Source organism: Papio anubis, chromosome 18 (genome assembly GCF_008728515.1).
Source record: "Papio anubis isolate 15944 chromosome 18, Panubis1.0, whole genome shotgun sequence".
Classification (NCBI taxonomy): domain Eukaryota; kingdom Metazoa; phylum Chordata; class Mammalia; order Primates; family Cercopithecidae; genus Papio; species Papio anubis.
The window spans coordinates 34628140-34641135 of NC_044993.1; the positions used below are offsets into that span (position 1 = coordinate 34628140).

The 12996-nt window shown below is 41.0% G+C and overlaps 1 long non-coding RNA gene across 1 annotated transcript; it reads right to left on the reverse strand.

Annotated features, from left to right (window-relative positions):
- Positions 1 to 3790: 3790 nt before the first annotated feature.
- LOC108583538 lies at positions 3791 to 11241 on the reverse strand. Its single transcript, XR_001898275.3, has 2 exons — positions 9373 to 11241; positions 3791 to 3927 (listed from the first exon to the last, which is right to left on the reverse strand). It is a non-coding gene; the product is annotated as an uncharacterized LOC108583538 (long non-coding RNA).
- Between the last annotated feature and the right edge of the window lie 1755 nt (positions 11242 to 12996).

Genomic DNA, 12996 nt, shown 5'->3' on the forward strand with positions numbered 1-12996 from the left:
CTCAACAACCCACTGTCTTGGGAACTAATACATTTCCAGGAGAACTCAGTCATCCCAATGGGAGGGCATTAATCTATTAATGAGTGATCTGCCTCCATGACCCAAATACCTCCCACTAGGCCCCACCTTCCACTGCTACCACATTGGAGATAAATTTCACCATGAGTTTTGGTGGGGACAAACCACATCCAAACCATAGCATTTCCCCCAGCCCCCCAAAAATCATGTTCTTCTCCCATGCAAAATATAATCATTTAGTCCCAATAGTCTCAAAAGTCTCAACTTGCTCCAGCACCAACTTAAAAGTTCAAAGACCAGTTAGGAGCCTGTAAAACTAAAGTAAGTTATTTACTTACAAGATATAATGGTGGAACAGTCAGAGGGTAGACATTCTCATTTCAAAAGGGAAAAACAGGCCAAAAGAAGAAAAGAGTAACAGGCCCCACACAAGTCCAAAGCCCCACACAAGTCCAAAGCCCAGATTTAACATGAAATCTTAAATCTCCTTTGACTCTACGTCTTGCACCCTGGGCATGCTGATATGAGGGTTGGATCCCTAAGGCCTCAGGTAGCCCTACCTCCATGGCTTTGCTAGGTACTGCCTTTACAGGTTGGAGTGTAATGCCTGTGGCTTTTTTGGGCTGAGGTTGCATGCTGCTGGTGGCTCTACAATTCTGGGATGCCAGTGCCAGCTCCACTCCCATGGCTCCACCTGGCATTGCCCAATGGCAACTCTCTGTGGTGGCTCTACCTCCATGGTGGGTTTTTGCCTGGGCTTCCCAGCAATCTGATACATTCTCTGAAATCTAGTTGAAAGCTGCCAAGTCTCCACAGCTTTTGCATCCTGGGAATTTGCAGATTTACCACTACATGGGAGCCACCAAGGCTTACCACTTATGCTCTCCAGAATGACACCCTGAGCCATATCTGGCGCAATATGAGCCATGGTTGCTCCAGCCAGGCTGTGGGGATGCAGGGAACAGCATCCTGAAACAGCTACACCCTAGGCCTGTCCCTCAAAACCATTCTGTCCTCCTTGGCTTCTGGTTCTGTTATGAGTGGGGTGGCCTGAAAGATCTTTGAAATGCTTTTAGGCCTTTTTCCCATTGTTTGGATGATTAGCACCTGGCTCTCTTTTATGTGTGCTTATCTCTTTAGCAAAGAGTCACTCATTTGTACCCTTTGATCCCTCTCCTGGAAATGCTCTTTCATTCTCTACCACATGGCCAGGCTGTGTATTTTCCAAATCCTTATTCTCTGATCCCTTTTGACAATAAATTCTGCCTGTTGGTCATGCTCTTGCTACAGAATCTTACTGTATGCAGCTAAAAGTAACCATGCAGCTGATTGAATGCTTTGCTGCTTAGAGATTTCTTCTGCCAAATGTTCAACACTCTTAAGTTCAGTCTTCCACAAAGCCCTAGGGCATGGAGACCATGTAGCCACTTTTTTGCTAGAGTATAACATGGGTGACCTTTGCTCCAGTTTCCAAGAAATTCCTCTTCGTTTTCATCTGAGCTCATCAGGTTTCATTCTGACCTCATCAGAATGGCCTTTACTGTCCATATTTTTATCAGTGTTCTAGTCAAAACCACTTAATCTATGTCTGCAAAGTTCTAACTCATCTTCTAAGTCCCAATTAGAATCACCCCTAATTTCATTCATAGAAATACAGGCTCTTTCTAGCCTGATCCTCCAATTTCTTCCAACCTGTCCCTTTTATCCAGTTCCAAAGCTGCTTCTACATTTTCAAGTATCTTTATAGCAACATCCCTCTGCTGATACCAATTTTCTGTGTTAGTCCATTTAATGTTGCTATAACAGGAAACCTCCTGAGTAAGGCTGAGTAATTTATCAAAAGAGGTTTATTTAGTTCTCAGTTCTGCAGGTTTGAAAGTTCAAGAGGCATGGCACCAGCATCTGCTATACTTCTGGTGAGGGCCATGTGCTGGGTCAAAACATAGTGGAGAAGGTCAAAAAGGAAGTGGACATTTGTTAGGAGACCACACAGGAAGGGCATCCTCCCTTTATAATAACTCTGTCTTGGGAACTAATCCATTCCTGCAAGAACTAATGCAGTCTCTTAAGGGTGAGAACTCACTCACTATCTTGAGAGCACACCATGACACCCAAAAAGGCAGAGTCCTCAAATCCCTCCCATCTCTTAAAGGTTTCACCTCCCAACATCATTACATTGGCAATTAAACTTCAACATGAATTGTATTGAGGACAAACCATATACAAACCATAGTAGTAACTAATGTGTGTTGCAGCTTACTAAGTTTCAGGCTCTGTGTGAAGGGCTTTATTAGCTCATTATACCCTCAAGTGTGACAAAAGATCACAAGGCAGGAGGTCACGGCGAGATCACAAGGTCAGGGTGAAACTGGAATCACTAATGAACTTCCATGTCCAGCTGTGCATGCATTGTCATTGATAAACAAGGTTCAAGAGCAGAGAACCGTTCTGACTAGAGTTTGCCAGGCTGGAATTTCCTAATCCTAGCAAGCCTGGGGGCATTGCAGGAGACTAAGGTGTGTTTCATCCCTATCTACATCTGCAAAAGGCAGACACTCCCAGGGCGGCCATTTTAGAGGCCCCGCCCTGGGAATGCATTCTTTTCCCAGGGCTGTTAATTATTAATATTCCTTACTGGGGAAAGAATTCCACGATATTTATCACCTGTTTTCGGTAATATGAGAAATATGGCTCTGTCCTGCCTGCCCACAGACAGCCAGACTTTAAGGTTATCTCCCTTGTTCCCTGAAAATTACTGTTATCCTGTTCTTAAGGTGCCAGATTTCATATTGTTCAAATACACATGCTGTACAAACAATTTGTGCAGTTAACACAATCATCACAGGGTCCTGAGGCGACATTCATCCTCAGCTTACGAAGATGACGGGATTAAGAGATTAAAGACAGGCATAGGAAATCACAAAAGTATTGATTGGGGAAGGGATAAATGTCCATGCAATCTTCACAATTTATGTTCAGAGATTGCAGTAAAGACAGGGGTAAGAAATTATAAAAGTATTAATTTGGGGAACTAATAAATGTCCATGAAATCTTCACAATTTATGCTCTTCTGCCACAGCTTCAGTCGGTCCCTCCGTTCAGGGTCCCTGACTTCCCACAACAATACCCTTTGATCCTTACATTCACCTTCTGAAATAAGTGCTACTATTATTCCAGTTTTGTAAAGAAGGAGCTAATGCTGAAACAAAATTCAAATTCTGGTGAAGTGAGGATTTGTCTTCATGCCTGACCCCAGAGGCATGCACACATGTTACCACTGTTCTCAGTGGCCTCTCTCATCATCATCATTCATAATAGAGTCATTCCTAGTGAGATGGAAGGTCTTCTGCACATTTACCAAACAGTGTTAATTAAGAACATTTGCAAACACATTTCAATGATTCTTTAAAGTTCTTCCATCTTATCACCTGGGATTAGGGCCAAGCATTTGGTCCCAGGATTGAAAAAAAAAAAAAAGAAAGAAAAAAAAAAACACTTCTTAAACTGGGTTATGCATTCACCAGATGTTCTCAGGGGATATGTAAAACCACAAAATAAACAAGCAATATCTTCTTGAAGCCTTAATTTAAGTCAAAAATTTGATGGAAAATGTTATTTTTATATTAAACACAACCACTGATATACTACAGAGTACAACATTTTAAAAATAAAAACACAAAATTTCAAAGACATTTTTATCTTGGTGTAAGCATTTTTATCCATCAGTAAAGGCTAGGTTATGCTGTGGTAACAAAGAATTCCAAAATCTCAGTGGCTTAAAATGACATGTGTTTATTTCTTCTTGGTACAACGTATCTATTGCCTGTTGTCCAATGTCTCTGCTCCACTTCATTTTCACTTCAGGATCCAGGTCAATGAAGCAACCTCCATATAGAATGCTGCTTGTCACTGTGGGAATGAAGGAAACTCTGGAGGGTCTTGTGTTCCAATTAAGTGCTTATCCCAGAAGAGACACATGTGACTTTCACTCACAACTCATCAGCTAGGACTAGTCACATTGCCCCACCCAACCACAAAGGAGCAGGAAGTGCAATCTAAACACCTGAAAGGTAAAGAGCCAGAAACATTTGGGGAATGGCACTAATGCTACCCCAGTTGTTTGGGCTCTGTCTCCAGATCTATCCTATTTCTTCTGTCCTGCACAGGTCTTCTGAGGAGGGTATTCAATGTCATATGAGAAGGCAATATCAGCACATCTACATCTATTATTTAATAAAAACAAAGTAGAAGACTATTTCTGTCTCATGTAGTAGAATTGTAGAGGTAAGAGGTGGTGTAATGTTCCATAATGACAGGGATTGACGGCCCTTTTATCTTCTTGGGCTACTACCATGAATTTACTTCAGGGTTTAAGATGACTGCTCAAGCTCCAGCCATTTTGCTTAAAGTCCAGCCAGCAGAAAAGAATATCTATTTTAAAAAAATTTTGTAATAGATTTGTTGAGTATAGCTCATATACCATGCAATTTATCCATTTAAAGTATATAATTGATTCATTTGCAAGTCTAAGCAACTATCACCAATCTATTTTAGAACATTTTTGCCACCCCAAAAAGATCCCTAAATGTTAATTTAGCCATTACTCCCCATATTCCCACTTCCTTCCTTCCAAGCTCTGTGGAACCATCAATCTGCTTTCTGTCTCTGTAGATTTCCTTATTCTGGACATTTCATATGAGTGGAATTGTGTAATCCGTGGTCTTTTGTGACTGGCTTCCTTTACTTAGTACAGCATTTTCAAGGTTCTAGCGTGTTGTTGCATGTGTCAGTGCTTCATTCCTTTTTATGGAAGAATAATATTCCATTATATGGCTAGACTCCATTTTATTTATCCATTCATCAGTTAATGGACATTTGGATTGTTTTGACCTTTTAACTATTATAAATATTCCTTTTTTGAATATTCACGTACAACTTGCTTTGTGGACATATGTTTTAGATTTGCTTGGGCATATACCTAGGGGTGGAATTTCTGGGTTGTATGGTATGTTTATGCTTAAACACAGAGATTAAGCATTAACTCTATGCTTAATCATCTGAGGAACTCTCAGACTGTTTGCCAAAGCAGTCATACCATTTTACATTCCTACTGGTGGTGTATGAGGGTTCCAGTTTCCCCACATTCTCACCAACATATGTTTGTCTGACTTTTTGGTTATAGTCCTCCTACTGGGCATAAAGTTGTATCACAGTATGATTTTGATTTAAATTTCTGCAATGACTAATGATGCCCAACACCTTTTCATGTATTATTGGTTATTTGTATATCTTCCTTGCAGATATGTCTATTCATCTCCTTTAGCCCATTTTTTCATTTTTTTTTTTTTAGAGTTCTTCATATGTATTCCAGAATACAAGTTTCTTATCAGATTTAAAATTTGCAAAAGTTTTCTCCCATTCTATGGGTTGTCTTCTCCCTCTCTCTTTCTCTCTCTCACACTCTCAGTCCTTCTCTCTCTCTCTCAGTCCTTCTCTCTCTCTCTCTGTCTTTTTTGAGACAGGGTTTCACTCTCTCACCTAGACAGAAGTGCAGTGGTGTAATTACAGCTCACTGTAACCTTGAACTCCTGGCCTCAAGTGATCCTCCCTCCTTGGCCTCCCAAAGTGCTGGGATTACCGGTGTGAACCACTGTGCCTGGTCTGTTTTTTACCTTCTTAATAGTGTCCTTTGAAGCACAACATTTTTTAATTTTAATGACTCTGAATTATCGATTTTTTTCTTTTCTTGTTCATGTTTTTGATGCCATATTTAGGAATCATTTGACAAGTCCAAAGTCATGAAGCCTTACCCTTGTGTTTTCCTTTAGGAGTTTTATAGTTTTGGCACTTACATTTAGGTATTTGATCTATTTTGAGTTAGTTCTTGCATATGGGGTATGGTAGGGGTCCAAATTTATCCTTTTGCATGTGGCTATCCATATGTTCCAGGACTATTTGTTGAAAAGACTATTCTTTCTCTACCAGAAGGTCTTGGCAACCTTGTAAAATAAGCAATATTACAGGATACATCAATATGCAAAAATCAATTTTATTAGATACACTTGCAATGAGCAGTCAAAAAATGAAATTAAGAAAACAAATTTCACTTATAATGGCATCAAAAAATACTTAGAAATAAATATAACAACCTGTAATCCCAGCACTTTGGCAGGTTGAGGCAGGAGAATTGCTTGAACCCAGGAGGTCAAGACCAGCCTGGGCAACATAGTGAAACCCTGTCTCTACAAAAAATTTAAAAATTAGCTGGGTGTAGTGTCACACACCTGTAGTTGCAGCTACTTGGGAGGCTGAGGAGGAGCACTGCCTGAACCCAAGATGTCAAAGCTGCAGTTAGCCATGTTCATGCCACTGTACCCCAGCCTGGGAGATACAGCGAGACCCTGTCTCAAAAAATTGAAAAAAAAAAAAAAAGAAATAAATGTTTAAAAGTACGTGTAAACTTGTACTTTGAAAACTACAAAACATTATTGAAAGAAATTAAATAAAATCTAAATTGGAAAAATATCCCATGTTCATGGATTAGAAGACTTAACATGTGAAAATATACCCTCTAACTGATCCATGAATTCACTTCAATCCTTATTAGAATCTCAGTTGACCTCTTTGTAGAAATTTATTAGCTGATTTTAAAATGCATATGGAATCGCAAGGAACCCCAACTAGCCAAAACAATCTTGAAAAAGAAGAGCAAAATGGGAGGACTCATGCTTCCAGGTTTCAAAATTTACTACAAAACAATGGTAATCAAGACAGTATAGTACTGGCACAAGGATAGACATATAGGCTAATGGAATAGACTTGAGAATTCAGAAATAAATGTATTGATTTTTTAGAACTAAACTTGGGAAATAAATAGTGTTGGCAATTTTTTAATCCACAGATTGGCACGATTCCTTCACTTAGTCCTGTATCAAAAAGGTTATATTTATATCCCATAAACGCTATAAGGTACCTGAGGGAAAGAGTGCAAGTCACACTGTGTGTGTGTGGGCAGGGGACAGGGGTGGATAGGATCCCTCTTACCCATTTCTTTCTTTCTTTTTGGTTTTGGCACATCTTGAGTTGTGTTTTTCACATGCCAGGTTAATTGTATTTACAGATTATCTTATCTTGTTTTAATTAAGTCAGCCTTCACAAAAAAGGCAAGTGGCTGAAGACGATTCCCTCAAAGAAAGCACAATTAAAGTTAATAATGATAATGCCAGTAGAAGTAAAGAAGAACATGGACAAGCTGTCACATCCTCTCTGTACAAAGGCTTTTGACCAGCCACATTATGAGGTAAAACAATGTTATCTAATAAGATCTGAAAGAAGTTGGCCAGTTGAAATGATCAAAAAGGTAATCTGAAATGTGGTTTTACATCCCTATTGTTGACACCAACCTCTCCCTAAAGGCATATTGTGCCATGAGATATTAACTGATGATAGTATGAAGCCCTCACAATTGGGATAACATTTTAAAATATTGCTCATTTTGGGCCAGGCATGGTGGATCACACCTATAATCCCAGCATTTTGGGAGGCTGAGGGGAAAGGATCACTTGAGGTGAGGAGTTTGAAACTAACCTGGGCAACATAGCAAGAACTCATCTCAGCAAAAATAAAAAACAAAAAAATAAAATATTGCTCATTTTATCTTTATCTCATTTTAAAAATGTACTTTGTTGTATATGTGCATAGTGTATGACATGCATATATTCATTCATTTACTCAACAAAGCATTGATCTAGGGACCCTCAGGATGTAGTAATTGTTTTACTCCTTCCAGGCTGCTATAACAAAATGCCTTAGACTGGGTAATTTACAAACAACTTACATTTATTCCTTATGGTTCTGGAGGCTAGGAAATCTAAGATCAGGATGCCAACAGATTTGAGGCTATCTACGCATCCTCACATGGTGGAAAAGACAAGGGAGCTCCCTCCAGCCTCTTTTCAAAGGCACTAATCCCATTCATGAGGGTGGAGCTCTCACGACTTAAAAGCCCCACCTCTTACTACTGTCACATTGGGTATTAGATTCCAGAATATGCATTTTGGGGAGACAAAAACATTCCAACCACAACATAATAAACAAAGCAACCTTGTTGCCCTCATGAAGTTGACATTCTTATGGGAATAGCCTGATAATAATTAAAGAAAAAGTGTACAGGATATAATTTCATTATATATTTGTGCAGAAATGTGTGAGGATGTGTTTGTATGTGTGAGAAGTCAATTTTTTTCTTTTTGTGCTGAATAATTTTTTAAAAAATTGATAACTACAAACCAACCAAATTGATAAACCAAACACTTAAACATGATCTTTTGTCATGGATGGCACTTTGCAGAAAACATTTGAGAGGTGCTGACATTAAACTTAACTCCAGAATAAAGATGGCTTCACACTCACCTCCCTCCCCTTGCCTGATGCTCTCTTCTGTTCTCTCTCCTTCTCTTGCACTATCTTGAGGAAAATCAAACTTTGAGAACTATTATTTTGGTGGTTTTGGTATAAGTATTAGTTATCTATTACTGTGTAATAAATGACTACAAAATTAGTAGCTTCAAACAACACTCATTCATTGTCTCATGGTTTCTGTGAGTCAGGAATCTGAGCACAGCTTTGTTGAGTCCCCTGCTTCAGGACCTCTCCCGTGTCTGAAATCTAGCTGTGAGTCAGGCTGGAGTCTCATCTGAATGCTTGACTGGGGAAGGATTAGTTTCCAAGGCCATATGTTTACTGGCAGCATTCAGTTCCCTGGGGGATGTAGGACTAAGGGTTTCAGTTTCCAACTGACTGCTGGCCAGAAGCCAACTTCAGTTCTCTGCTATATGGGCATCTCTGACACGGCACCATGCTTCCTCAAAGAGTGCAAGCTGAGAAGAAGAGAAAGCCAGCCAGCAAGACAAGTCACAACCTTATGTAATCCAGACACAGGAGTGGCATTCTGCCACCTTTTTCTTAATTGGTTAGAAGTAAAGCCAAATTCCCTCCCACCCTCCAGGAAAGGTGACTGCACCAAGGTGCAGATACCTGGATGTGGGGATTGTTGGAGGCCAACTTAGAGTGTGCCTGGTATAGCATCTTTGGGTGATGGCCCACACAACTTCCTGGCTCAGAGGGTCCTGGTGTTCCTGGTCCTCTGAGAATAAGCTCTCTGAGTGGCTCAGGAGGAGAAGAGATGAGTGTGCATGCTTGACCTGGTCCTAAACTCTCTCCCTGTCTATCTTTCTCAGAATCACTTCATGCTATTCCTTGTACATACTTTGTGCTCTCTGCCTGCTGCCCATGCCTAGCCTTCACCCTGAAAGAGATCACATGCTTTTCCCATTTATTGAAAACCCAACTCACCTTTCAAAGCCCAGACGCAAAGGCCCCCTCCTCCAGTAAGTGTTCCAGGAGTCCCTGGCAGAATGACACCCTCCCGTGTCCTTCTACAATGTGCTGATCAGATCCCTCACATAACACTCACTTCATTCTGCCTTCTTTTGTAATTTTGTGTGTAAATCAGTACCTTCTTTCTGTTGTGAGTGACAGTAAACTGGCTCGAGCACAAGAAAAGTAATTTTATTGGCTCATAAAATGAAAATGCACAAGGGTAGAGGGATTTCAGGCACAACTGGGCTCAAGGGCTTGAACAGGACATCAGGACCTGGTTTCTTTCCATCACTTAGCTCCAACTCGCCTCTTTGGAGGCTTTTTCACAGGCGCTATGGGAGCAGCAAGGTGCTTTCTATGGTTGCAGAACTAGGCCAACTAAGTCTAACTCTAACTAAAAGAGAAAGTGTCCCTCTCTCCATACAGAGGGCCTGGGTTGCAGCTCATGGGCTCTGACTGAGTCATGTGCCCATCTTTGAACCAATCATGGTGGCCAGGTGACCTCCAGTGGGTCAAGGTGAGGCTGGTTCTCCAGAGGAAATCCAGGATCCTGTTACCAGAAGAAGGAGAAATGGATGTGCAGTTGTGTCAAAGCCCCTAAATGTGCCCAGCTCTATTTCCCCAACAGACTACAAGGTCCTGGAGGGCAGGAATTGTGTTTTTTGTTTTTGTTTTTGTTTGTATTCCTAGCATCTGGCCCAGGACCTGGTACACAGTAGATGCTCAGTTTTTAGTTTTATTTTTTCGGTGGAATGAACAGATAAGTGAATGCCTAAATGCAATAGAATAAAAGTTGGCAAATATTTTCTGTTACAGGCTAGATGGTAAATGTTTTTGGCTTTGCAGATCTGACCTTGTAGCAGAAAACCCTCATAGCTATTACAAACAAATGAATGTTGCTATGTTTTAATAAAACTTTATTTATGGACACCGAAATGTGAATTTCATAGCATTTTCACCTGCCATGAAATGTACCACGCTCACTGGAGGTACAAAAATAGGCAGCGGGCTGCGTCTGACCCGGGAGCTTCAGTTTGCAGACTCCTGGAAGAGAGGACTGAGGGCTAGCAGACTGAGAAATAACTCACCTTGAGCATCGCAATCCTCCTCCGGTTTTACACCCTGCCGAGGCGTCTTTGTGTGAAGACCATTATTGTGCCATAAACATATGAAAAGGTAACATTTAATTTAGGTCGCACATCTGGAGAATGTGAGGAGCCTTCATCAGGCTGTATTTAAATTTCTGCGTTCCACACCAGTGCCTCTAAAATTGTTAAACTGCATCGCCCTTGCGGCTTTATTAAACCTCGCCTGTTCCAGCCATGCTTGACAACGAATGCCTAGCGTTTCCTCCGAGTGCAGAGTAGATTTGCCATGCGGGGTCCTGCTGCCTCCAGCAGCTCCCCGGGAAATCCAAGGCTGTTCCAGCCCCCTAGCCCTTTGTGCTGGAGCCCAGCGCCCAGCAATTGTGCCTCTAATCAACTGCCTCTAAGCAGGTGAGCATTTATCTCAGTCAGTTACCCCTTATAATTACTGTATTGAACCTAGTTGTCTATAAAATGAATGGTTTGTTCAGACACTTTACCCAAAGAGTTCATTAGGGGTTAAACAAAATGCAATCCCATTTGCAAAGAGTATAATAAATTGTTTCATCTGTGAATTTAGCTGTTCTCCCTAATGCAGACATGGGTGTTACAGTGGCTTTCCCTTGATAGGGTTATGGGTTAATGAAATGCCTTTTCTGTTGCTTATTTTCCTCTCTTCTGTGCTGAGTGATAAGTAGCTAACCAACGAAGCTTGTAATTACAATCTTACAGAAACCGGGCCGATCTGTATATAAATCTCACCATCCAATTACAAGATGTAATAATTTTGCACTCAAGCTGGTAATGAGGTCTAATACTCGTGCATGCGATAATCCCCTCTGGATGCTGGCTTGATCAGATGTTGGCTTTGTAATTAGACGGGCAGAAAATCATTATTTCATGTTCAGGAAAAAATTAGGTTGGTGGGAAGTTAATTTTCTCACCGCTCTCTGAAGCGTAGACAAGAATTTAATGATTTAATCATGATTGTTAGCTCTTTTGCAATCAATTTGTAATGATTGTGTAGCAACTCTCTTCAAGGGAAGCTGCTTTGGAGAGGAGTTTGCAAACAGCTGTCCAGGGGGGCTGGCCTTTGAGGGGCACGTGACTCCAAGCCGATTAAAGCTGCCTTCATCATGACATGGGGAGCATGAGCTTCAGAGGCTCTCACCCCAGCATCTCGAAGGTCTGGCGAAATAGAAATAGTCAGTATTTTAGACTTCCAGGAACTCTGGTTCCATGCACAGGCAGTGGGAGATGGACTCCTTAGCTGCACAAGGCATGGTAATAATTTTGTCAACGTCTTGCATTGTAGATCTCAGTTTATAAACTTGTGAGCAAGAAATAGCATATTCTTTCATTTTATTTAGCTGTATTTATTCTAACTTGGAGACTCATGCTGCCTGGTCAGTGAGACATGTAACCTCAGAGAAATAGAGTTCTCCACCCCACCTCCTGAGAGAGGCTAGCACTCAGTTCCTTGCAGGGTTCAAAGGTCCCTCCAGTCTCAGCCTGCTGGTCGCTTCAGTCTCCAAGGCCCCGAAGCTCCTCTTCCATGCCTGAGCCACAAGATCCTTTGGGGAGGCCAAGAGCTGCACTTCTTGGGTTCAGTCCCTGGAGCTGGGCCAGGGAGGCAGCTAGGCCCCACTGAAGTCTCACATTCATGGGAGAATGGGAACAAGATTGTGCCTTGTAGAAGTTGCCACAAATCACCTCCTCAGCCTCAGACCAGCTCACTATTTCCCAAGTTAAGGCTCCTCGGAGGCACCTAAGCCCACCCCGATGACCCTCGTTCCATCTCTTCAATGACTTTTCATTTTCCGAACGATCAGAAGAGCTTTTGACTTTAGGTGACTTCTGTTTGCAGCCCTGTTAAAACTCCCGAGGCCAAGCATTACAAAGCCCGCCTACCTGCTTGAAGGGAAAGATAGAGGAAGAACAAACTCTAATTAATATTTCAATAAATTAACCTCTGGTATTGACTCAGGCTTCCTCCCGTGTGTTCTCTCGGTAATTTATTTTCTGAGTGCCCCAAACATATTTTTTCCTCCTGATATTGGACAGTGAGACTGTCAGTTAAAAGTGTCTGGTTGTTCATCCAAGTCAATTCTAGAAGTTTTTATTAAGCTTTAGCCAGTTTCATAAGACTAAGCAGAGGATATTCTGTATGTGTGCATGGGGGATAGGGTGGGAAGAGGAGGTGACAAACAGTATTAACATTTATTACTGCATTTTATTGAATTTCATTGACTCCATCAATGGTAAAATGCATCATCATTTTATATATTGAGAAAGGAAAAAGTCATTGCCAAGTAAAGTACGTACAATGCTTTTTTAATCATTTAGAATTTTCATTTCACACTTAATGAAAGTGCTCTTTTATACTTATGTAAAAAGATTTTTATCATAGATCACTTTGCCCACAAGAAAAGAAAAATATAAGTGAAATAAATTGGCAAAGGTATTCCTGAACCTTCTTTATATTCAGAGACAAACTTTCTGAACTCAGGGT